Here is a 25,037-nt window from a genome sequence, read left to right as displayed (position 1 = left end):
ATAACCATACGTGCCAGGTGGAATGGAAGAGTGAAAGTGTGTCCTTTTTTAATAGCAAAGGTGAGTTCTAACGAGCAAATACAATTTAGATCATGAACCACATCAGACAGATTGGGTATTGAGAGGTAGTTCCAGTTTCGAGTGATATTCAATTTAACTGCTAAGAAGATATAAACTATTATAGTTCTGGACGGTGTAGGTATAGAATTTATATTTATATATGAAGGAGACCCATTTTCACAGAGGGAGGTATAGGATCTGGTGTGAACTCAGAGATAAAAAAAATAAAATAAAATAAAATGTAAATATTTGGTTTCAATATGATCTCCGTGAGGGACAGTACCAAAGGATATGTATCAGTGAACCTATCGAGCCACAAGAGCCCCAGCAGTCAGCAGAGGTGGATGAATGCATTCTTGAGACGGTAAGGTGTAAGATACCATCAATTTAGTATGTTTTGAAAAAGTTCCCAATGATCTGCACATCTAGTTACTCTAAAGGTCCATTTGATTGCAGGCTTCAAAGAAGTGTCAGGGATTTGAATGCCCAAATCTCTCTCCCAACGGAGCATTGTCGATGTCTTAGTGAATGAAAAAGATAAGTTAAGCATTTTATAGAAGAGGGAGATACCCCTTTTTAAAGGTTTTGGTTGAAGTGATTTATTGATATAAGGAAGTATCAAGTTGGAGGTTTGGTGTTTTTTTTTTGTCTTACAAAAATTATGCATTTGGATATAACGGTAGAATTCCGATGAAGAAAGATTACATTTATGATGGAGTTCTAGGAAGTAGGCTAGTGTGTTACCTTTAAAAATATCTTCAACAAATCTGATTCCAGCTTGGTGCCAATGTGTGAGATTAAGAGAGAGGATAACGGTTTGAAAATTAGTGAGTGGTAGGAGAATTTTGGTGGTAGGGGGATGTACAATTTATTCTGGTGTGGGAAGTGTGTAAGGCTTTAATAGTTGCCTGCACTGCCGGATAAGGTGAGTTTGGTTGGCAGTGATCAAGGAAAGAGGCTAGGAGCAGGGTTTTGGTATCATAACCTGGTAAGGTGAGCACTTCCAGTTGAGAACACTGTTTATGGGGGGGGATTAGTCACCCAATATTTACCTTGGTCCAATAGTGACGCTAGGTAGTAGTGGTGCACGTTGGGGACTAAAGCTCCTCCCATTGAGTTATGCTTCTCTAGTATGGAGAAGGCACATCTAGGTTTTTCCCTTTTCCAGATGTAGTGAATGAGGAGAGAGTGAAGTTTTATCAAAGTATTTCTTAGGGATGCGTATAGGGATCGTGCAAAACATGTATAGTAGTTTAGGGAGTATAACCATTTTAAATGCTGCTATCTTATGTAACGTCGAAAGTTCTAGTTTTATAGGTTCTAGTTCTTTGGGGAGATTATTAAGAAAAAGGAGAAAATTGAGTGCAATTTCTCTGTTGATAGTGGTATTAGGATACCTAAGTATTTCAGATGGGAATCTGTCAAGGAGTAAGTTTTAAGTGGTGGTAGGATGTTAAGTCCTAATATTTGGGATTTGCTACTATTGGTTTTATAGTAGGAAATAGATCCAAATGTGTCTAAAAAGTTTTGGATAGCAGGCAGCAACCAGATGGGGGTCTGTAAGGGTCAAAATGACGTCATCAGCAAACAACCCTATTTTATTGTTAATGGGACCTATTTGTATGCCAGATACAGAGCACCACATAACAGACGAATGCCCCAGATCCACCTCATGTATCAGCTCTAAGCATAAACAGGAAATATGTACAATTTTATACTCAAACCAAATCACCAATGTAATTTATACATATATTTAAACATATATGATATAGGCTAACCCCTAATCTAGTTACATATTGCGGAGGGACAAGACCCAAAAAAAAAAAGAAAAGGGGGGGGGGGAAGGAGGGAGAGAAAGGGAGGAGAGAACAGAAAAGAAGGGGGACAAAAGGAACGATAACCAACCAACTTAAAATAGACAGAGTGGAGCAATTAGGTAAAAGATTGTTCGAGGTACACTTGGCAGATAAGGCAACTAATAAATACACCCAAAAATATGCAAGCAGTTACGTTATTTCAAAAATGGTTGGTAAGAAATTATCGAGTTTAAACCCGGTGGGGAGGAGGCATGCAGGTTGTAAATCCACCTGGCCTCCTGCTTTTAGGATTTTATTATCGAAATGCCCCCCCACGGGTATTCTGGTTGATGATATCCAGTACATGAAACTTAACAACATCAGGGTCAAAATTATGATGACTAGCAACATGCTTGCAAATAGGGGTGTAGATAAGCCCCACATCCATATAGTACAGATGATCCTTTATGTGGCTAGCCAGCGTCCGTTTTGTTTTGCCCACATAAAATGAGCCACAATTACAGAGGGCAATATAAACAACCCCCATAATCTGACAATTAGCATATCCTCTCAATCTATGGGTAAGGCCATTTGGGAGTACACACGTGGTTCCCTCAGAGAAAGCTCTTGAACAGCAGAGGATACATTAATGATCATAGAGGACAAATCAGCCTGTAAGGATCCCCTTAATGACAGTAGCAGGTCCTTCATGTCAGCCAGAGTGGCAGGTTGAGCAGAATTCTGGAAATCCTCTAAGGGTTTCAGGGGTAGAGGTACAGCTGCATTGGCTTGTGTCCTATAGCAGGGTTATTCTGCGTCTCCCTGTCTGTGATTTTTAGTTTTGGCTAGGCTGCGGGTCGTTGGGGAATCAGGAGAGGAGGAGGACTTCTCTTGTTGCAGGGAGAGAGGATCAATTGCTGAGTCATGCTGTTGCTCTCCTGTGTGCAGCTGTCCTCCTCTAGCTGTGTGGCCGCAAGAGAGGATGTTCGCAGCCATTATGCTGCTGCCATTCTCCGCTAGAGGAAAGAAACTTGTTCGTTTCTGAAGACTGGAGTGGGATTTGTCTCTTTGGCATGCCGCTTGGTGTCTGGGATGTTAACCACTGAGTTAGGTTGGTTTGTGTGGGTTTCTCTGTGCTGTGAGCAACTGTAGAAAGATCTTGAAACACCGGAGCTAGCTTAACACAGCCACCATTCAGGTCCATGGCCGGCCATGCTTTCGTGCTTAAATTTTTTTTTTTTTTAGGCCGCACATCACCATGATAAAATTATTCTGAATAATTTCTTCCCAAGATGCCTCTACCACCTGTTTTGAAAGGGGTGCCCCTGAGTTGTACTGACCAAAGTAAAAAAAAAGGGGAACAGTAAAACCAGCAATTTATTGGATGCCAAAGTATATCTTTCAAAACAGCCACAATCCTAGCCACTGCCAACATACTAATTGGGAGAAATAAGCATGTATTCTAATGTATAATTATGTTAGGTGCAATCTTGCTGCAGATTTTTGAGGGGCTGGTGCGAATGCATTAGTCACAACAGAATCAACTGGTGGTTTATTGCGTTCTTGTAATGGGGTCACCCTAAGCCTTGTAAAACCTTTAAAAATGAAATGTCCTATCTAACAGCATTGTCTCAGGATTTCAGTTATTACCTCTTTTAGACAAAAAAGGCAATGCTTTCTGAAGAGCCCATGTATTTCTCCCATGAAATTTTTAAATGCTGCAGATTTCAAATATAATTAAAATTATTTACGTTGTACCAGTTGACCTTGCAATAAAGGCCCTTGTGAGGACATTTCCTGTTTTAAAATCACAAAATTCTATTCCTGTCTCCCAACTGTGCTTCTGCATTGTCACTCATTCACACTCTTTCAGTGGACAAGGCAAGTGGCTTTTTAACATACAGTATATTACCCAAACATGGTTACACCATGTCACCATGTTCTAAAAAAATAATGAGCAGCCATTGCTGTGGAGCATGAGAGAAGTGGATGCAAAGAGACTGCAGGATATCAGAGGATTAAAAAGGATGAGAACAGGTATTTTATTAAAATTGGTAGTTGTTTGTGATATGCAACAAACTAAATGGCATTCATTTACCAACTTTATTCGCTATAGAAATGCTATCTTAGACAGAAGGATGGGCATGTGGGGCTAACTCTCAGAAATCGAACATGTCAAACCCTTAAAAAATCACGACTTGAAGATCAGAGAGCACACAGAAGAGGGATTTCTAATCCAAAAAGCCAGTAGCGTGACTTATTAAAACTAAGATGACTGAAAGGTTTGGTTAAGTATTGGTTGCTCCAGCTCAGCCATACATATCGTGCTCTCGGACTAAACTCCTATAGCCTGTTGAACTGTAAATATATTGTATTGATGTAGGACTTGAGGAGGCCTAAGCTTTGATCCGTTCTTTTGTAACTTGTGTGTTTGATCTGTTTAACAAAAGTCAATCTGCAGACACTGATCAGTGTAGTCTGACAGCACCAAGTACTGCTGTCGGAATACAATATCCCAGCAAAGGTGGTGGAGGGAGGGTTTCTTCAATCTGCTTTATTTGTGTGGATATAGGAATGTGTCTGCTGGCTAAACCAAACAAAATACTATGGCCAGCTTAAGAGGCAGCATGGAGGCCTGTCTGTGTTAGATATTTACACTGATTAGTTATAGGGTGAGATTTTTAAAAATGTGATGGTTTTCTACACTGGCTAGACATAGATATTTGGCAGCAACAAAATGGTTGAGCTGTGTGAGACATTGCAAGCTTTAGCTATATTTTAGCTTGTCTCCGTCTTTAGAGGTTGCATAAATGTGTTATTACTGGTCCAAAATCTTAGACCCTGATGTAGATGCGGACTCTGGAGTTCAGAAAAGATGGTGCCTGTCTACTGGTCAGAAAAAAAGCATAAAAATGTGACCCTGATTTACTAACAGAGTGGAGTGAAGTGAAAATCCACGTTGCAAAGAAAACCCAATCCTGTACAAGGAAAATTAGGAGAATGGGTTTTTTCTCACCATGATTTTTATGTTAAAAGTCAGCACATCAACACCTCCATTACTTAGCTAAGAGTAAATTTACTTTGTAAAGTGAACATGCCATACTCCTTTAGTAAATCGGGGTCATTGTCAGGATAAGTGCTTTAATTTATATGAACGATAATACAGTCCTGTAAGTGTTACACATTACTTACCATGCATACAAATAACATAAAAAATAATCTGATGTTAGGTGCACTTCAAGACTCTACATGTATGTGCAATATAGGCTGCAGTCCAAATAAGAAATTCTAAATCTGTAGCCAGCGAGGTATTTTTGTACTTGTGTTTCAGACAGTGGAGCTCTCTCTATTAAAATCAGATGGGAAATGTGACCTTGTATTACTATGTCAGCGCCATAAATTGGGAAAGAGACAATGAATACAGACATCACACCTTTTGAAGCAAATGAAAAGTTTGTTTTCCTAATTGGATTTTCTACAGCAAATTACTTTGAAGTTGAAACCTATACTGTACGTTATCTGAAGCATAAAATATTGCATATTTAAAAAAATATGAAGCTCTATGTAACTGAAAATACAAACAACTTGGCTAATAGAACATATTAGCATTACAAGCATTGCAAAAATTAAATGCTTTTGTAGCACTGACATTTTCGTAAAGTGAACCTGTGATAGGAAAAAGCTAGTAACCTCCAAGCTACTCCCATGTTCCTACACCCATATATCAGTTACCCCCCCCCAAGCTTTCTAGTTACTGCCCCCCACTAATCCACCCAATATTCCTTACATTTTGTTAGGAGGGCCACCCATTACAGTTATGTATCAATAGTAAACTACATATTGTAGGGTGCCACAATAGCAACCAACACACCACATTCTTTTGCTTCCTTTTGGGGAGTATTGGAATGTGGTTTACGAACACCAGATTGTATCTGTTTCTTATAGTATGTGCCTCCTGTAGAATTCCCTCAATGTCCAAGCAGATTCCAAAATAGACAGAGTAGGCACTGGCCTATGGGCCCCATAACGGATAAATATAACAATGATTTAAACTTGAAAGAAAATTACAATAAAGCTTTCTTGAAAAAAAAAAAAAATCAGTTAAAAGAAATAAAAACTTTACATTTAAAAGAGAGAAAATCCCTATGTACCCAAAAGGGATGGGTGAATGGATCGGCCTGAGCATGAGTTCAGGCTGAACATTTGCCTGTTTTGCCGTTTGCTGAACACCTAAATTTGCAGGGTATTTGCCGGGTGTTCGCCCGACAAACACCCTGCCATGCACTAAGCGCTGCACACTGCATTCTTTGCCCTGATTAGGCAAAGCTTTGCCCAATCAGGGTGCAGTGTAAGCTGGCTGAGAAGCCAGCTGCGGTGTCCTTAACAACCGATGAGTCCCCAGCGCTCAATGGGTTTCTCTGCTGATAGCTGAATATAAAAAAGAAAAAGTGCCGGTAAAAAATAAATAAATAAATCAGCATGGGCATGGCAGTCAATACCAGGCTCTTCAGGTCTGGTATGAATTCTAAGGGGAAAACAGTGGCAAAATAAAAAAATAAAAAAAAGCATGGGGTCCCCTTCAAATCTATACCAGACCCTTATCCGAGCATGTAGCGCGGCATGTCAGGAAAAGGGAGGTGAAGAGCAAGCGCCACATGCCCTCAACATGTTGATGGGGACAAGGGCCTCTTCTTGACAACCCTGGGCTGTGGTACATCGTACTCATACCCATTCACCAAAAAAGTGTCAAAGTAACAACCACAAGAAACAGTTTTTGACAAGTCTTTTATTAAATAATAAAATAAAATCGTGTCCCTCGATGATATTCCATAGTCAGCCCCGGTTCACACTGATGCGAGTGCAGGGTTCGCATGTAAAGTCGGAGCGCACTGCTCCTTCATTACATGCGATCGGCTGTGCGGTGCGAGTTTAGCCATACACTTTGTATGGCTAAATTCGCACCGCACCCGCAGCAAACACGCACAGGACCCTTTTTGGCAGCCGCATCAGGATCGGATCGCACAGCGGTTCACACTTGTGCGATCCGATCCTGTGCGAACTGCAAGATCGTACTGCGATATGCGATCAAACTGGGGGTGTCGTTAAGATTACATTGACACCCCCAGCGTATCGCATATGGCAGTGTGAACTGCCGGGGGTGCGTGTGCGATGCGGGAACAGGCTGCGGATTCGCAGCCTTCCCGCATCGCATAAGTGTGAACCGGACCTCAATCGCGTCGCCTGCTGCACCCGAAAAAAAAATAAAATAAAAACGCTCTAGCCTCCTGGGAGGCCTCCTATCATCTGCCAGCTCTGGGCTTTAATAGTTCTTATATAGGCTAGGGACTGGGCTAACCGGCTATGTCACCCAGTGACCCTGCCCTTTTCTGATGTCACGTGACAGCACTTTTTTTTTTCCCCTAAAAAATCCATACCAGACCTGAAGGGTTTTTAATGCCTAGAGGCATTTGCTGAATTTTATCTGGCACTGCTCCCAGGTTATTTTTAACTGATCATTTAAGGAAAAATATTAGCAGGGTGGTGTGGCAAATACCCCTTGCAAGCCTAAATGATACAATACTTTTTAAAATGAAAACAAGATCTTTTGGTGGTTTGATAACTATCTAACAGCCACCGCAACTGTCTATTTTCTGTTGGTCCTGCTAGTAGAGTGTAGAGGTAAAAACATTGAATCGTTCAGTCATTTTTCAGGTAGCATAAATCATTTGTAGTCTGTTTTCCTTTTTGTGGGCTTACAGCTGGTTCTCCATAGATCATGACCAGTGGTGCAGATGACATTAACCCATTGATCATGATATATGGAACATTGATTGTGTTCCTCAACGAACTCAATGAAAAAAACATTATTTTGATGAAGAAGAGTTTATTATTTTTTTCTATTTTTCAGCCCCAACATTGTAATGATTTGAACAGTAAGCATGCCAAGAGGTTGGGACAAATGTAAAATATTTATAAATGCCTACTCTGAAATACATTCAGGCTACACGATTTAGTCACCATAGTGAAGAAAAGTAGAATAACACAATTCTTTCGACACCCCCCCTTTTTTTTTTTTTCCATGCATATGGCCTCAATTATGTGTCTCTGTAGGGTATAAGCCTGCAGTTTGTCTGAGGCCGCAGGTAGACGAACCTGGAATGATTGATGGTCATAGCTAATTAAAAATGGAAAATATATCAGTGACCCAAGTCTTGGGGTCTGTGGCCTAGTAAGAACCAAATTGCATAAAGAAGATGTGATCTAAGGTGCGAATCTGATGATTTTGACTACTAAAAAACATTATGCTATATACAAAATTACATAGGAAAACCTATGGTTATCTCATTTGAAGAGTTCATCAAGATCCATTCATTCTGAAGGAGTCTAAATTTTGGAAATTGTCAGACTTTTTTTTCATTTGTGTTAAACAATATACGACAAATTGCTTTTAAATGGATCACTGGATGTTGATCATACTGACAGTAAGCATCAAATCAGCAATCCTCTGACATGTTGTGCCGTCTGGCATATAGTTTTTCAGATGGCCTGTTTTTAATTTATTGTACACAGTAAATCTTTTTAAAAATCATACATTTTCATCTAGCATGGGGGATTTTAATCATCTGCTGGCTTCCCTTTTTTTTTTTTTGGTTTAAAATATTGTACTTCTAAAATACTGGAATTCACAACGATATGTCAATACAGCATCTGATATAGTAGAAAATCCAAAAGTGCAAGTGCAAATCAGAACAGGTGAACATCTGAGAGTGCATTAACTGGGTTAAGTGGGAAAATCAAATCCTGTGCCTCAAAACTACTAACCACTCTGGCCCTGACAACCCACCATTTTAGGATTCTGTGGAAAGGGGTGCAAAATGGGTAACAAGGAAGAAAAAATAAATAGGGGGGGGGGGGGTGTTTAGGAAGGAATGGACACTGGTAAGGATAGGAGCCAAGGGCACTACTGTTATCCAATTAGTCTCAACCCCGTAACACCCCTCAGTCATCTATGGCCTAAATGGCATTTTTAAGTAGTTGCTGATAAATTTTATAAATCTTATTCTGAAAAATCCAAGAAAGCCTAATTCAGATAAGATAGGCAAGAAAAGGGAAAATATCTTATGGCAATGGTCTCTCTGCAAAAGTTACTGGCAGCCAACAAGAAGTGATTTTATCCTTAAATGCAATAAAAAAAAAAATCAAAACTACACTGGTTAAATTTCACGTATTACCCATTTGTATGAAGAGGCATTCATTTTTAATAATTTTTTTGTCTTCTTCACACATGGAGCATGTAACTGCTTTAGGCTTGAGCTACACAGGTAAGCATAACTGTGCTACTAACATTGCTAATGATTACTTGCTAAGGGGTAGTGATAAAATCCTAAACAAATAACATATATATCCGTCAAAACATAAGCTACACAAGTGCTATGTAATAGCCATTAAGGGAAAGTTAGCCTATGCAGTCCAACTGTGCACCACTCAGCGTGAAGACCCAAAGTTGAATACATTCATAAAACTGATTCAAATAAGTTGATTTACCAAAGACAAAAAGGCTGCTCTGCAAAGATTATCAATCATGAAGATAAAAAAAAAATTGCAATTTTGCTTGTATATGGTTGGATGTGGAGATCAGCATAACTTCGCCTTATTCTCGAAGGTAAGAGAAAATTCACTTGCAAAGTAAACAGTCTATTTGCCTTTAGTAAATCAGCCCCTAAAAAAATGTTGTTGTGTTCCAATCATAACCGTTATATGGCTACTTAATCATTACCTCTTTTCAAAATACAAACCCTAACTATGCAGCCATTTAAATGCATGTCCAAATTATCTTAAAGAGGAATCTCCCTCCCACCCTCCCCCTTTTTCTCTAGTTTTGCCGGTTATTAAAATGCACATATTCGCCAGCACACCTCGGGTCGTCAATAACGTCCAAATCTTTATTGAAGAATGACCACATCACAGAAGACACAGTGCAATATTTCAGAGCTGTGCAGGACCCCTTCGTCCGGTGTATCATCACGTGCCCATGCCAGATGGAAGGGGTCCTGTGCGGCTCTGAAACGCTGTGCTGGGTCTTCTGTGATCATTCTCCGTTAAAGATTTGGACGCAGATGATGATCTTGAGGTGTGTTGGCGAATATGTGCATTTGATGTGTGGTGTTTCGAGGTCCATCTGGTTGGTGCCGGAGCACCCGTTACTCCTTAAGCCATATCCAGGAAAGTGTTCCATGGGAATATCGATATTACCTGTAATTTAGGCATGTCCTCAATTCAGATACTTGCCCAGAGAATGCAGCATTGTACTACTGTGATCTGCTGTGCAGGTACTGCAGCCCAGATTCTGCACCACCGTCTTTCCCACCATCATCTGGGTCTCAATGTATGCTTTAGGATGGTCCATACACTATTCTCTCTTTGTGCAAACTCTGTACAATTTCCATTAGATTTACCAAAACTATGTAATAAGGTCACACCCAAAATTATTCTTTCAAGCCTTTGCACTACATATTTTTGGTAGATCGAAAGGCAATTGTTAAGTCAGATTTTACAGCTTATGGTTAGCTTTAACTCTTTTCTGGTAACAAATGATAGTTTACTTTGTATCAGCGTTACTTCCCATAATAGGGTATAATAGGATAAAATCTGAGTTCACACAACTAAACTAATATAAATCCCCACATACACTATATTGTCAAAGTATTGGGACAGGCCAGTTAAGTTCCTCCACTCCAAACTCGCTCATCCATGTCTTCATGGACCTTGTTTGTGCACTGGTGCGCAGTCATGCTGGAACAGGAAGGGGCCAACCCAAACTGTTCCCACAAATGATCCAAAATGTCTTGATATGCTCATGCCTAGGAGTTCCCTTCACTGGAACTAAGGGGCCAAGCCCAACCCCCGAAGAACAACCCCACACCATAACCCCCCCCCCCCCTTCCACCAAATGATTTGGATAAGTGCACAAAGCAAGGACCACAAAGACATGGATGAGCGAATCTGCGGTGGAGGAACTTGACTGGCCTGTGCAGAGTCCTGACCTCAACCCAATAGAACACTTTTGGGATGAATTAGAGCGGAGACTGCAAGCCAGGCCTTCTCTTCCAACATCATTGCCTGACCTCACAAATGCGCTTCTGGAAGAGGGATTACACATTCCCATAGACACACGTCAAACATTGTGGACAGCCTTCCCAGGAGAGTTAAAGTTGTTATAGCTGCAAAGGGTGGGCCAAAAATCAATATTGAACCCTACGGACTAAGACTGGGATGCTGTTAAGGTTCATGTGCATGTAAAGGCAGGAGTCCCAATACTTTTGACAATATAGTGTATGTGCAAAACTTAATGACACAGGTGACAAAAATAGGTAATGAGTGAATGTACTATAAAATATATTTTTCATAAATATCGCAGGCATGCTAAATTGAATATACAAATATACAAGGGATGCAAACAAAGTACCTTGTAAATGTGGCAGTGAGGATGATAAATAAAGCAAGAGACTTTTTATATAGCCCTAAATTTATCTTTTTAAGAATTATAAACCGTAATATAGAGAAATAAGATGTGGGACAGTTCCTGAGGGTACACAGTGACAGTTGTGAGAACTGCTCATTTGTAAAGTACTTTTCTACTTTTAGTAGTGCAATTGAGCTACAGCTGCAGCTTTAGCGTTCATGTGTAATGTAATAAAATGAAAAAAAATTAAAATTAAAAAAAGGAGTAACGCTAATGGTGGACAAATTCATCCTACCTGAATTGTAAAATAAGCAAGTGCAAGTATGTGCCTTTTTGCTAATGCATGTTAACTGTAATGTAAACAAATGTAGATGAAGTTGAAGATGAACATGAAGATGTAGATGAAATAGTTTAGGTCGAGAAACCCTCCTATCTCTACTTTTCACAATTTTTTGTAATGCTTTTAGATGCTTGAGCAAATTACTCATGTGTGAAAATGTCTTTTGGTTTGCAGCATCAACTGGAATTGCAACCCATCTGTTCTGATTGAAGGGATGATCAATGTAGATAAGCAGATACACTATATTGTCAAAAGTATTGGGGCATCTCCCTTTACGCCAGGCATGTCCAACCTGCGGCCCGATTTTATTTATTTTTTTTGCTGGGTAGGAAGGAAGTCGAGTCGGGGGCACGGCCACAGAGGCAACCTTGTTGTGTTAAAATTAGTGCTGGGGGGGGGGCGCGGCAGCACGGGAAGGGCGCTGCAGCGTTTTATTACTTCTATACCTTAACAAATAGTATATATTTCTCTAGCGCTCATCGACAGACGTAGTCCTCGGTGATACACCACCTTCGGGTTATGTTACCTCCGCAGGAGCAGGACTAGACAGGAAATTAAAAAGCTCTGGCCACACCCTAGGGGCAGTCCCAGAGGGTATATCCTCTCTCTCTCTGCCTCAGCAAATCAGTTATTTTCTGTCTAGTTAGGAGTAAGGACCTAGATACCTTGCTGGGATCTTAGGTCCTGGCAAGAAATTTTTTTCTAAAAGGATTTTTGGACAGCTTTTTTTCTCCAGTGTTCCTGTGAGATCTTCAAGCAAGAAAGCTGAACTGGGCGACGGGCTGGATGTTGAGATCCGGTGGTCACCCCAGTTCAGCCTACGAGCGCGTGCAGGCCATAGCTCCGCGCTGAGTCGGCCGCGACAAAGTCCCATTAAAGGACTGAACCCGCGAGTTAAACGTCTCGCTGAAACGCCAAAGACCATGAGTCACGGCGTCTGTATCGGTCGACAGCCCTCCCGCCCCGGTGGAGAGGGGTACTGTCAGGAGTTGGTGCCCGCCTGGTTCCGGTATGGTGAGTAGTATGTTCCCCCTGTTTTCCCTGACGGGTTTGTGGTGAACGCGGGCCCCTCTCTGTATGGTAAGAAAGAGTTTCTTTCTATCCTATAACATGTCACAAATCCTCCTACTTTGAGTGTGATTTTATGTGTGCAAAAGCCAGGAGGCTTGGTTTGGGAGCTAACAATCTATTGTATACATGTTTTAAAGATGTAATCTGTGGCATTCTGGGAATCTTATGGGTTAAGTATAAGCTACCTACCAGTCAGAAGCCATGGACATGTAGACTGCCTTCCAAGTCAGATCTCCAGCTAATAGCAGGCCTCCCGAACGGCCATGCGGTCCGCCAGGGCCGGTACCGCCAAACACGCCATATCCCCATGCAGAGAGAGTGTTGTGTGCCTGCAGCACACCGCTAGTCAGCACAGGCCGCCGCCATTTTTTTTGCTGGATCGCACGAGCCGCCATTTTGGCGTAGCCTCGTGTCTCCAGCATGGGGGCGGCCATGTTTTAGGTGATTCTACACCTCGTGGAGCTTGGGGGAGGCGCCGGAAGGCGTACAGAGGGGCGGAGCCGCCTCCTTTCTTCCTGGGCAGCCAGCCAAAAGACTTCCTGTTTGTCTAAGACAGCGCTGTAAGCTGTTGCAGTTCAACTCTGAACATCAAGTGGTGAGCCTGGGGGTCTATCTCTCTCTCTCTCGATCGATAGGGATCCCTAGCAGGTAACACTAAGGGGTTTTTTGTGGCGCTGAGGGTCAAAAAAAAAAAAAAAAAAAAAAGTTTTTTCTTTACTTTGAATTATATCATCCAGGAAGTAACTGGAGTTATTATGGACCCTGCCACACAGATTCCCCCACCTGTTTCCCTCGAGGGGGCCTCGGGACCCGCCGGTGCACAGAGTATAGAGTCATTTACAGCAATTTTGGAGTCTATGGTGGCTCGGGTGGAGGCGGCCTGTCAGGGACGGGGGTCAAGGAAGCGACCCCCGCCTACCCCTATACTATCTGACACCTCTGACTCTGATTCAGAGATGGTCACTGCAGTTGCAGGTTCCTCTGCAAGGGCTGTTATCCCAGGTAAAGCCCCCTCAGACAGTGAGGAGGACGCTTCTTCTCCTGCTATAATTCAGGAAGAAGCATTGGTGGACGCACTAGTTGTGGCAGTGCAAGAAACCTTAAAACTTGAGGCTTTACCGGCAGAGGCAACTGAAACAGAGAGGCCTTTTGGGACTAATAAGCCCATCAAGACGGCAAAGGCTTTTCCTGTACCTAAATGTTTTGGAAATCAGATTAAAGGAGAATGGGAACATTCTAAACGTACCTTTACTATTTCCAAGCGTATTGCTAGACGCTATCCGTTTGAGGAATCCATCATTAAGAAATGGACGGTACCACCAGTCGTGGATCCGCCTATTTCCAGGCTGAATAAAGCCACGGTTATTCCAGTGGAGGACACTTCGTCCTTTAAGGATCCGGTGGATCGAAAGATAGAAGCGGAGTCCCGCACTATCTTTTCTCTGATAGGGTCAGCATTTAGACCAGTAATTGTTATTGGTCTAGTTTCCCAGACACTTACAGAATGGGCGAAAATGGTACGCCAAGATCTTAGGGGAAAAGATATTCCCCAGGAGACATCTGATTTGATAGAACAGATCATACAAGGGCTACGGTTTATCTGTGACGCAGCCTTGGACACTACTCCCTTGTTAGGGCATGCATCTAAGTTAGCAGTGATCCTCAGACGTGTGCTGTGGTTAAAATGCTGGTCAGCTGACCTAGGTTCCAAAAAGACTTTGACCAATCTCCCTTTCCAGGGGAATCGTCTATTTGGAGCCAACCTAGATGAAATCATTAAGGATGCCACCGGGGGCAAGAGTACTTTTTTGCCACAGGCTGCAAAAGCTAAGGAACCTCGCAATAAGCGAGGACCTTTCTTTACCGCCCATAAAGGACGCCCGGCTGGTACTTCCGGGAAAGGCAAGACTCCTCCAGGAGGGTTCAAGAAGGGCTGGTCGGACAAGCAGAGGACCAACCCAGCCAAACCCGAAGTAAAGGAGTACACAGCCTGAAGGTGCGCCCCCACCCAATTTCAGGGTGGGGGGACGTTTTCACCGGTATTCAGGACATTAGATCGAGCATCAACCACTACTACCGGTGCGATTCTTCCCTTCCAACATTTAAGTACAGGAAGCGGTAGTTACCGTTCCCTGTATAGATCTTTTCCTTTACCTTTTCCTAAGATTAGTCCCGATACCTCACAGGAATCGGATCTGATTGACCAGATAGGCCAAGTAGCCTCTAGTCGGGTGACTTCGGTCCCTGAGGTTCAACCAGAAAAGATCACCTTGCCTGATAACTATCAGGTATCTGATAAATGTGTGGGAACAGAAAACGACCAGACTTTCTCGGATGGTCGGGGCCAGATACCTCTAGGGACGCCTGGTTCAGATCCAATCAGCGCCAGTGGTCCTAGAAATTCTAGGCTGGCCTCTTCAAGCCGGCCTGGCCGACTTGGACAGGTTAGTCGCAGACGTTCCGTGGGAACTTCGTCTCAGGGAGTGTCTGTAGTCTCAAGGACCTATTTACCTTCGTGCTTTACAGTCGCTGGTTTTAATGGCCTGGCCATTGAGACCCAAGTACTGAAGGACAGAGGTTTGTCTACTTCTGTCATTCCTACCCTTATTAAAGCAAGGAAAGCGACTTCCAGCAAAGTCTATTATCACACATGGAAGACTTATATTGCGTGGTGCGAATCTTTAGGATTTCCTCCACGTACCTATTCGGTGTCTCGAATATTGGCCTTTTTGCAACAAGGGGTTGAGCAGAAGCTAGCCTTGAGCACCATCAAGGGTCAAGTTTCAGCATTAGCAATCTTCTTTCAGAAACCTTTAGCTACCAAATCCTTGGGGCGGAATTTCATCCAGGGGGTGCGGCACCTGGCTCCTCCAGTCCGCGCGCCCTTACCGCCCTGGGATCTTAATTTGGTTTTGTCGGTTCTACAGAAACCTCCCTTTGAAAACATCAGGGAGATTCCCTTGCTTACTTTATCCCAGAAGGTGGTCTTCTTGGTGGCTATTACTTCTGCTCGCAGGGTGTCAGAACTGGCTGCATTATCATGCCAGTCCCCATACCTAGTGATTCATAGGGATAAGGTAGTACTTCATCCTAAGCCATCTTTTCTTCCTAAGGTGGTTTCAGATTTTCATCTGAATGAAGATATTGTACTACCTTCCTTGTGTCCTCAGCCCAAGCATCATCGGGAACATGCGTTGCATTCCTTGGATGTGGTTCGGGCAATCAGGGTATACCTGAAAGCTACGGAATCATTCCGTAAGACGGATTCACTTTTTGTGATCACGGATGGCCCCAGAAAGGGTTTGCCTGCATCTGCCGCGACCATTGCCAAATGGATTAGACAAACGGTGGTACAGGCTTATTCTATTAAGGGTCAGAGTCCTCCGTTCCCTGTTAGGGCGCACTCCACTCGAGCGCTCAGTACTTCCTGGGCCTTTCGCCATCAGGCGTCAGTGGTCCAGGTATGTAAGGCGGCCACTTGGTCGTCGGTACATACCTTTACTAAATTCTATAAAATTGATGTGACGGCATCGGCGGATGCCTCATTTGGCCGCAAGGTTTTGCAGGCCGCAATTTGAGGAGACCGGTGGTCTACCTCGAGGGTTTTTTTCTGTTTGAAAAATTTTTTTGTTGAGTCTCATCATTTAGGGTGAGCATTGTAAACTTCTAGTTGGCACCGGTTGGGCCTTCTAGATTGGGATTTGATTTCCATTTTCCCACCCCTCAGTTGTGATACTGCTCTGGGACGTCCCGAAGGTGGTGTATCACCGAGGACTACGTCTGTCGATGAGCGCTAGAGAAAAATGGATTTTTGTAAAATCTTACCGTAAAATCCTTTTCTCTTAGCTCATCGACAGACGTAGTTCCCGCCCCTCTGTTTTGGAGTTGGGTTGGGTTAAATTCTCTAAGCACTGCTTTTTCACATAACTGATTTGCTGAGGCAGAGAGAGAGAGGATATACCCTCTGGGACTGCCCCTAGGGTGTGGCCAGAGCTTTTTAATTTCCTGTCTAGTCCTGCTCCTGCGGAGGTAACATAACCCGAAGGTGGTGTATCACCGAGGACTACGTCTGTCGATGAGCTAAGAGAAAAGGATTTTACGGTAAGATTTTACAAAAATCCATTTTTTGTATGCGGCCCGAGAAATTTTCTCTACACTCAATGTGGCCCAGAGAAGCCAAAAGGTTGGACACCCATGCTTTACGCGCTCATGAACTTTCATGACATTCCAGTCTTAGTCTGTAGGATTCAATATTGAGTTGGCCCACCCTTTGCATCTACAGTATAACAGCTTCAACTCTTCTGGGAAGGCTGTCCACAAAGTTTAGGAGTGTGTCTATGGGAATGTTTGATAATTTTTCCAGAAGCGCATTTGTGTCGGGCAATGATTTTGGACAAGACGGCCTGGCTCGCAATTCATCCCAAAGGTGTTCTTTCGGGTTAAGGTCAGGACAGGCTAGTCAAGTTTCTCCACTCCAAACTCACTCAACCATGTCTTTATGCTCCTTACTTTGTGCACTGGTCTAAATCATTTGGTGTAAGTTGGATTACGGTGTGGGTTGCTTTACAAGTGTTGGGCATGACCCCTTTGTTCCAGTGAAGGAAACTCCTAAGGCATCAGCATGCCAAGACATTTTGGACAACTTCATGCTCCCAACTTTGTGGGAACAGTTTGGGGATGGCCCCTTCCTGTTCTCACATGACTGCTCACCAGTACAAAAACAAGGTCCATAAAGACATGGATGAGTGAATTTCAGGTGGAGGAACTGGACTGGCCTGCAAAGAGTGCTGACTTCAACCTGATAGAACATATTTGGGATGAATTGGCATGCAGACTACGAGCCAGGCCTTCCCGTCCATATTAGTGCCTGACCTCACAAATGCGCTTCTGAAAGAATGGTCAAGCATTCCAATAGACATACTTATAAACCTTGTGGACAGCCTTTCCAGAAGAATTGAAACTGTTATAGCTGCAAAGGATTGGCCAACTCAATCTTGAACCCTACGGACTAAGACAGGGATGCCATTTAAGTTCACGTGAGTGTAAAGGCAGGTGTCCCAATTCTTTTGACAATGTAGTGTATTTGCAAAGAGAACAGCCTATTTTACCTTTAGTAAATCAACTCCAAATATGCAAAGGAAGTTGTACTTTGTAAGGGAATTTGCCCCAGAGCCTAATGAATGTGGCGAAGCTCTGATGACTTCCATCATCCAATCATGTGCAAGCAAAATAGCGGTTGTTTTTTTAAAATTTTCCTTGCACATGATTAGGTAATTTTTGTAAAGTAAAACTTCACCACATTTACCAAGCTCTGGGGCAAATCCCTTTGGAAAGTGCAACTTTTCTTGCAAAGTGAACAGCTGATTTTTTTCTTTAGGGAATCAACTCTCAGATCTTTTTGGTGACTGCACATTTCTCTATTATTTGGTGTAAATAATGCTCCCAATTAGCAAATATCTTTTAGATTGTAATTGTCCTAGACTCTATATCAGGGGTCTTCAAACTATAACCCTCCCGTTCTTCAGGAACTACAATTCCCATCATACCTAGTCATGTCTGTGAATGTCAGAGTTTTACAATGCCTCATGGGATGTGTAGTTCGGCAACAGCTGGAGGGCCGTCGTTTGAGGATCCCTGCTCTATATAATCATTTACATTCATAGCATTTCTTAAAGGTCTAAAGATTATTTGAGCTGTTTTTATTTTGTCAACTAGCTGGAGGTCAATGTAAAAAAAAAAAATTTACCCAAAGGTGGAGGTTAGGCTACCCATAATAAGGGTTTAACTCCTTAGGTGACCTGAGCACCCAGACTCTCCTCGAACAATAGTTATGCCTAATCTACCTAGAATACACATTCTCTACAGCTAGTACACTTCAAGAACATTGATACAAGATTCTGACTGGTGGCACTAGGTCCCCACTGCTTTTCATAAAATATAGAAACAGATTCTGGGTGTAAATCAGAACCCAGTACTATGCTACATATATATATATATTCTTTCCACACAAATATATTTACCCCACTTAAGGTGAATGGCTTACAACAGGCTCAACTGCAAAAATCCCCAGTTACCAGTCTGGCACAGTACAGCAAGTAAGGCCCCTTTCACACTTATGCAACGCGATTTTACCGTGATTTTGCCGCGAATCACGGCGCGATTCTGACGTGATTTTGAGCAATGGCTCAGGGCTATATACCTCAAAACGCATTAAAATTGTGCCAAAGTAGTGCAGGAACTACTTTGAAGTCGGTGCGACTTCAAAACGCACTGATATGAATGGGGCTCATTGAAAATAATGGAAAACGACTTGTCATGCGATTTTGCGGTCCAAAATCGCGGGACAAGTTGCACTAGTGTGAAAGGGGCCTAAAGAAAATTCACCTTTGCACTTCATGCTAAACCAACTTAACTTTGTTTATTTGAAAAACACACCAGCCCAGAGTGTAGCAATTCGGTTTCTTTTTTGACTACAGGTATTTTTGTGTAAATAATTGAATCTCCTCTGTGACACTGTTTGGGTAATAATGCAGGAATGTATTAATATGGGCGTAGGTACCATACCAGCCACACATATCCTACACTGCAATCTCTACCTCACTAAAACAAATGCAGCGAGGTTGTGTATTCCAGCTAATTGGAAGCAAGCATCCCCCCAAATATCCTTCTCTGAATAATGAAACTATTTGATTATTAAAATGAAATCACAAACCACCACCTCAAAAATAATTCTTTAGACTTGCATGAACCCCATAGCTAGTCTTCAAGTCATCATCTTCCTACAAAAACCTACACTCCTCTCAGACCTTGACTAATGACCCATCCAGGAATAGGCCATGAAAAGGATAGAGTTCCCCTCAGGGGTTTGAGCAAGGCATATAAACTAGGGATGGGCTGAGTTCTTTTGCGAAAAGCGCTCATTTTGAAGGCTTATATGCAAGTAATTGGCCATAAAAGGGGTCTGGGCACTTTCCTTGAGAATGTGTATCTTTTTTTTTTTTTTTTTAACAAGCATATTTTCAGGAGCAGTGATTTTAATTATGCTTAAATTGCAACAATAAAAATGAAAAATACATTTAAATATAGTGCCTGGGGGGTCCCTTCAATGTGCCTGTAAATTTTACAATTTCCGACACCCAGCTTTTGAAAAAATAAGGAAAAAAACGGCATGCCCCCCCCCCCTAGTCTATAGCAGGCCCTACGGGTGACAAAAAGTGGTGTCACGTGATGTCAGAAGGGGGCGGTATCACCGGGTGATGTAGCCAGATGGCCCAGCCCCTAGCCCAGTGATGGCAAACCTTAGCATCCCAGATGTTTTGGAACTACATTTCCCATAATGCTCAACTACACTGCAGAGTGCATGAGCATCATGGGAAATGTAGTTCCAAAACCTGTGGGGTGCCAATGTTTGCCATCACTGCCCTATCCTATATAAGAACTGTCAAAGCGCAGAGCGGGCAGACGTGGAGAGCCCCCTGGAGGAGAGAGCGTTTTTAATTTTTTTTATTTTTCAGGTCTGGCGGGCATTGTGATTGAGGATGGATTTACATAGGACACTATATTTTTTTATTTTTTAATAAAGGAATTGTCGAAAGCTGTTGCTTGGGGTTATTACTTTTTGCCACTTTTTTTGGTGAATGGGTAGGGGGTAAGATGTACCCAATACCTATTCAAAGGGGGGAGGCGGATCTTGGGGCCCCCTTGTTAGATAAGCTCCCCGCTCAGCAGACAACCACAGCCTAGGGTGGCCAGGAAAAGGCCCTTTTCCCCATCAACATGGGGGCAAGGTACTTTTGAGGTGGAAGGACAGAGCCCCTTCTGCCCCAAAGCACCCACCCCCCATCTGTAGGGCATGTGGCCTGGTATGGTTCTGAGAGGGGGGCGCTTACTCACCCCCCCTTTGCTGACCTGCCGGCCTGCATGCTCAGATAAGGGTCTGGTATGGATTTTGGGGGGGGACCCCACGCCATTATTATTTAAAAATTTGGTGTGGGGTTCCGCTTAAAATCCATACTAGACCCAAAGGGCCTGGTATGGACTGGAAGGGTGACCCCATGCTGTGATTTTTTTTTTTTTTTTTTTTTTACTGGCACTTTTTTTTTTTTTTCATTCAGCTGTCCGCAGCGAAGCTGATTAACGGCTGATGACACATCGGTTGTTAAGGATGCCGCGGCCCGCCTTCCCATGACCCACTCCTTAACAATCAGCTTACACTGTGCCCTGAATAGCCAATGCTTTGCCCAATAGGCAATGTGCAGTGCTCAGTGCATTGTGGGGTGTTCATCGGGACGAACACCTTGCAAATTCGGGTGTTTGGCGAATGACTGACCAGGCAAATGTTCAGCCTGAACACATGCTTGGGCCGAACCATTCACTCATCCCTTATTTAAATAATAGTCTCAGCCTCTGCTCTCTGCCCATCACTTATGTACTAGGGAAAACAAACACCTTTTACCATTTATTTTGCTCATCCTTCAGGTCACCTTTTCCATATGAACTACCCCCACTCTATATATATATATATATATATATATATATATATATATATATATATATATATATATATATATATATATATATATATATATATATATATATATATATATATATATATATATATATATATATATATATATATATATATATTTTTTTACTCCACTGCCATTACAACCCTCGTCCGTACAATTACTTAACTGAAGTTTCCAATCTTCACACATCAAGATCTCAGCCTGAACACAACCATAAAGCCTGATTGACATCAATTCACTGCCAGGTCGCACACCATATCAGTGTGACTAAATATGGACAGGGTATCTCAGGAGAAGGTGTGCTAGAACAACATTTTGTTGGAGTCATAACTCCTAGATGTTGCTCTTGTAATTGTGATGTTGGAAAATATAGGTTTTAACACAATTTGCATTCTTGGGATTTGTGATGCGTTTCTAATAAAGCTTAAATTTTTTTTTTCTTTTTTTTTTTAAAAAGTAGACACTTTTTTTTCTAAAATAGCATAATGTATAAGCGCCCTTGAATTTGAATGTCCAATTGAAGGCTTCGGCTTCTGCCCTGGCGTACCGCCAGCTTTGATTAAGACTCTGTTATCCAAAACCACTTACATCTCTAATAGAAGAAGAGCCTGGGAAGAGAAAAGTCACTAATTAGAGATGAGCCAAGATGTGTGACTGTCCTATAAAATGTAATTGAAAATCAAAGGGAATCTGCAGAATTACTGCTGAGCATGCAATTATCAATGTTAATGGCTCAGTGAAAATCAATTATAGATAAATACAATGTATATTCATAAAACAATGCTGAATTATCACCTTCCCTTCTTCATTAGAATAAAGAACCATATTATTCACCCTGTTTCCTGTTAACGTTTTTTTTTTTTTTTTTGTCTTTTTTCATTAACTGTTTTTTACTTTCAGAAAGGTGAAGGCTTTCAGTGGTAACTGCCTATTTAAATAGGAGCACTTTCTGCTTGTGTGATAATAATAGCAAAGATTTACAAAAGCAGTTGTTACTTCATTACATATCTTCATGTAAAAATAAAAAAAAAAAATAGCATTTTTGCTTGTACACGATTGGAAGATGAGTCAGCAGAGCTTCCTCTCATTTACTAAGCTCTGCAGCAAATTCCCTTGCAGAGTGCAACTACGCTTGCAAAGTGCACAGTCTATTTGCTTTTGAAGAATCAACCCCACCTATGTATATACATATACACATACAGCAATCACAGGAATTACTTGATTTTTTTTTTGTTTGTTTTTTCTGGTATGTTCCTCCATCATAGCCGAAGTGACAGACTGACTATCACGCATCATGCCATGCTGAGCAAAGTGACAATGGGGGAGGGTTACTAAAACTGGAATACTCAGAATGCAGTACAGCTGTGCATGGTAGCTAGTCACCGTCTAACATCAGCTTATTCAGTTAAGCTACTACAAAAAAAAACTAGAAGCCGATGGGTTTCTTTGCAGAGCTGAACCAGATTTTGCATGCTTCCGTTTTAGTAAATCTCCCCCAAAGCCACAGTAAGGTCCCTCCTTTCTAAAAAGTTATACTAACCCTATCAGCACAGGTGGGAACTTCCCCAGGTTGCAGTCATGTGACAGTGATCAGGTATAGCAGTTGGCTGCTACACTTGAGCACTTTTATGGGGGGGGGGGTCACATGCTTCTCTACAGCTGGAAGTGCCAGGACAGGGAAAGTGCAGCAGGGAGCACTGCTAAGTTGGGTATAGAAGGGGTCATGGTGGGTTTGGTGTACCCTTGCAGAGATCCTGCATTATCAAAACAGTGTCTCTAAGTACATTTGATATCCTTTTTGAGTTTAGTGATGATTATATAAATGAGACTTTTGTTATTTGAAGTTTTACCCTCCTTCAGCAGTATAAAGTGTGTTTTTCAGTGCTCAGAAAACAGGTATCCCTCTATGCTGGCTTTTTATCCTAACTTTGGTCTGAAATGTATTTTCTGACAGGGAGAGAATACAAATAAATAACACACATGCATATCCCTAGGGATAAGATGGCCACACACTATCAACATAAAGTGGAGCTTCACTCTCAATCAAGATGGACTATTTCTAATCCTTATGCTGCTAGCATTAGTAAATGGATAGGAAAGAATATCATCTTTACTTGGGTTTTTTTTTTTGCATTTCTTCAGTTACTTCCTGGTTTCCATGCGTCGGCAAATGTCATACATCCCGGTGTAACGTTAGAATTCCATACCTCGTTAGATTTCCATACCCTCGTCACTTCCTGTCCGAAAGAGCTGAGCAGCGTAACAGTGCGCATGCTCAGAGCCCCGAAAACACCATAGAACAGCTATGAAGTTCAGGAGTGCGCATGCTCGGAGGGAATGAAATAATCACGGTATTGTGTGTAATGTTATACTTGCGGCGGTGACATAAAAAAAGTTCGGCTGCAACATCAATCATCTCCTCTGCTATCCCTGTCACCTCCCTGATGTCGGCTAGTAAATATAAAAGCGGCGGCGGGTGTATGAATTCGAAATGTCGGAGATCTCGGCTCCGTGATGCGCTTTTATATTTATTAGCTGAGAGCAGGGAAGTGAGAGGGGAAGGAGCGGAGATGATTTATGTTGCAGAGGAGCTGTTTTAATGTAATCGCGGCAAGTTTAAGTACCGTGAGAAATCCATACCCTCCGTAGGTGCACCGGAAGTGGCGAGGGTATGGTTTTCTCACGGGTATGGTTTTTTCACGGGTATGGTTTTTTCACAGAACACCGGGAGTCTTCAGGAGGGGAGGGAGGGTTCTCAGTTCAGCCAATGCCTGAGATGGATTCCAGGAAGTAAATGATACATGAATCATTTGCCCTTACTCAAGATGGCAACGACCAGAAATGCCAGTGGGCATTTTTCAAAATCATTTCTCACATTTCTCAGCAAAAAAAAGCTTGGAGACATGGATAGATGGGGGGAGTTTGTTTTAAATACTAAAAATAAATGAAATGGCGTTTTTTGTTTGTGGTGCCCAGATGCAGTGCAGTTCCACTTTAAGAATGGATTCAGATTCTTGCTCATTTATGATTTGTTTTCTATCAAGGTATAATTATCAGGTAAACAGGATGTGGATATTATCGGTCAATTTTTTTGCAGAGCAAAAATTCACTGGCGTGGTTAAAAAGTATATGTATTGTAAAACAGGAAGTCCACTATTATGTGTTAAATTTATTACATGAAGTTGAATTTTCAATCATTATATACAAATGACATAACTTGAGGAAAAAAAAGCTTCAGATTTTGCATAATGGGGATTGTCTTTTTTGTATTTTCTTTAGCACCATTTTTATCTAATCCTGTTTATAGCTGGTTACAATATTATTATTTATTATTATTATTAATAATTATTATTATTAATAAACTGAGTTTTTAAAAGCCAGATCATAAAAGCTAATGATCCTGTTTTCTATTTGACTTGTAGGTGCAGCGTTTTCATCTGGGACCATCGTGAATGACAGCTTATGTAACAAGGGGTTCCTCTGAGTGTTTTCTACCCAGAGACCTTATTTTCCTTGCTGAAAAAGGAGCAGTGTCATTTCAATTAAAGCCATGCTTCCAAGAATCTGCACTCAGGAGCTAAAAGCAAAGAGAATGAAAGTGAGCTGTGTCAGCTGATCGGCTTTCAAACCACCTTCAAGCTCTCAATTTTCTTAAAATGATCTGTCCATCAATGGTGTCTCTTGGGATCCCCTTTGCAACTTTTATTGGCAAAGAATAGACTGAGCAGAGATGCAGTACACAAAAACACAGCCACTCAAAAAGAAATCTTTTTTTTATC

At 41.9% G+C, this 25,037-nt stretch overlaps 1 protein-coding gene across 2 annotated transcripts in view; it reads left to right on the top strand.

Moving 5' to 3' along the window:
• WSCD2 (WSC domain containing 2) overlaps positions 1-25,037 on the top strand; it is a 465,279-nt gene that overhangs the window by 180,997 nt on the left and 259,245 nt on the right. For both annotated transcript variants that reach the window (XM_082264348.1, XM_082264347.1), the window contains exon 2: positions 24,681-25,037. This exon is cut by the window's right edge and continues 620 nt beyond it. The gene's annotated coding sequence lies outside the window, so the exon portion shown is untranslated. The remainder of the gene's footprint in view (positions 1-24,680) is intronic.

The sequence above is a fragment of the Pelophylax lessonae genome, assembly GCF_965119305.1.
Source record: "Pelophylax lessonae genome assembly, chromosome: 1".
Taxonomy (NCBI): Eukaryota; Metazoa; Chordata; class Amphibia; order Anura; family Ranidae; genus Pelophylax; species Pelophylax lessonae.
Note: the sequence above shows the minus strand (reverse complement) of the source record. Positions and strands in the feature narration are given on the sequence as shown.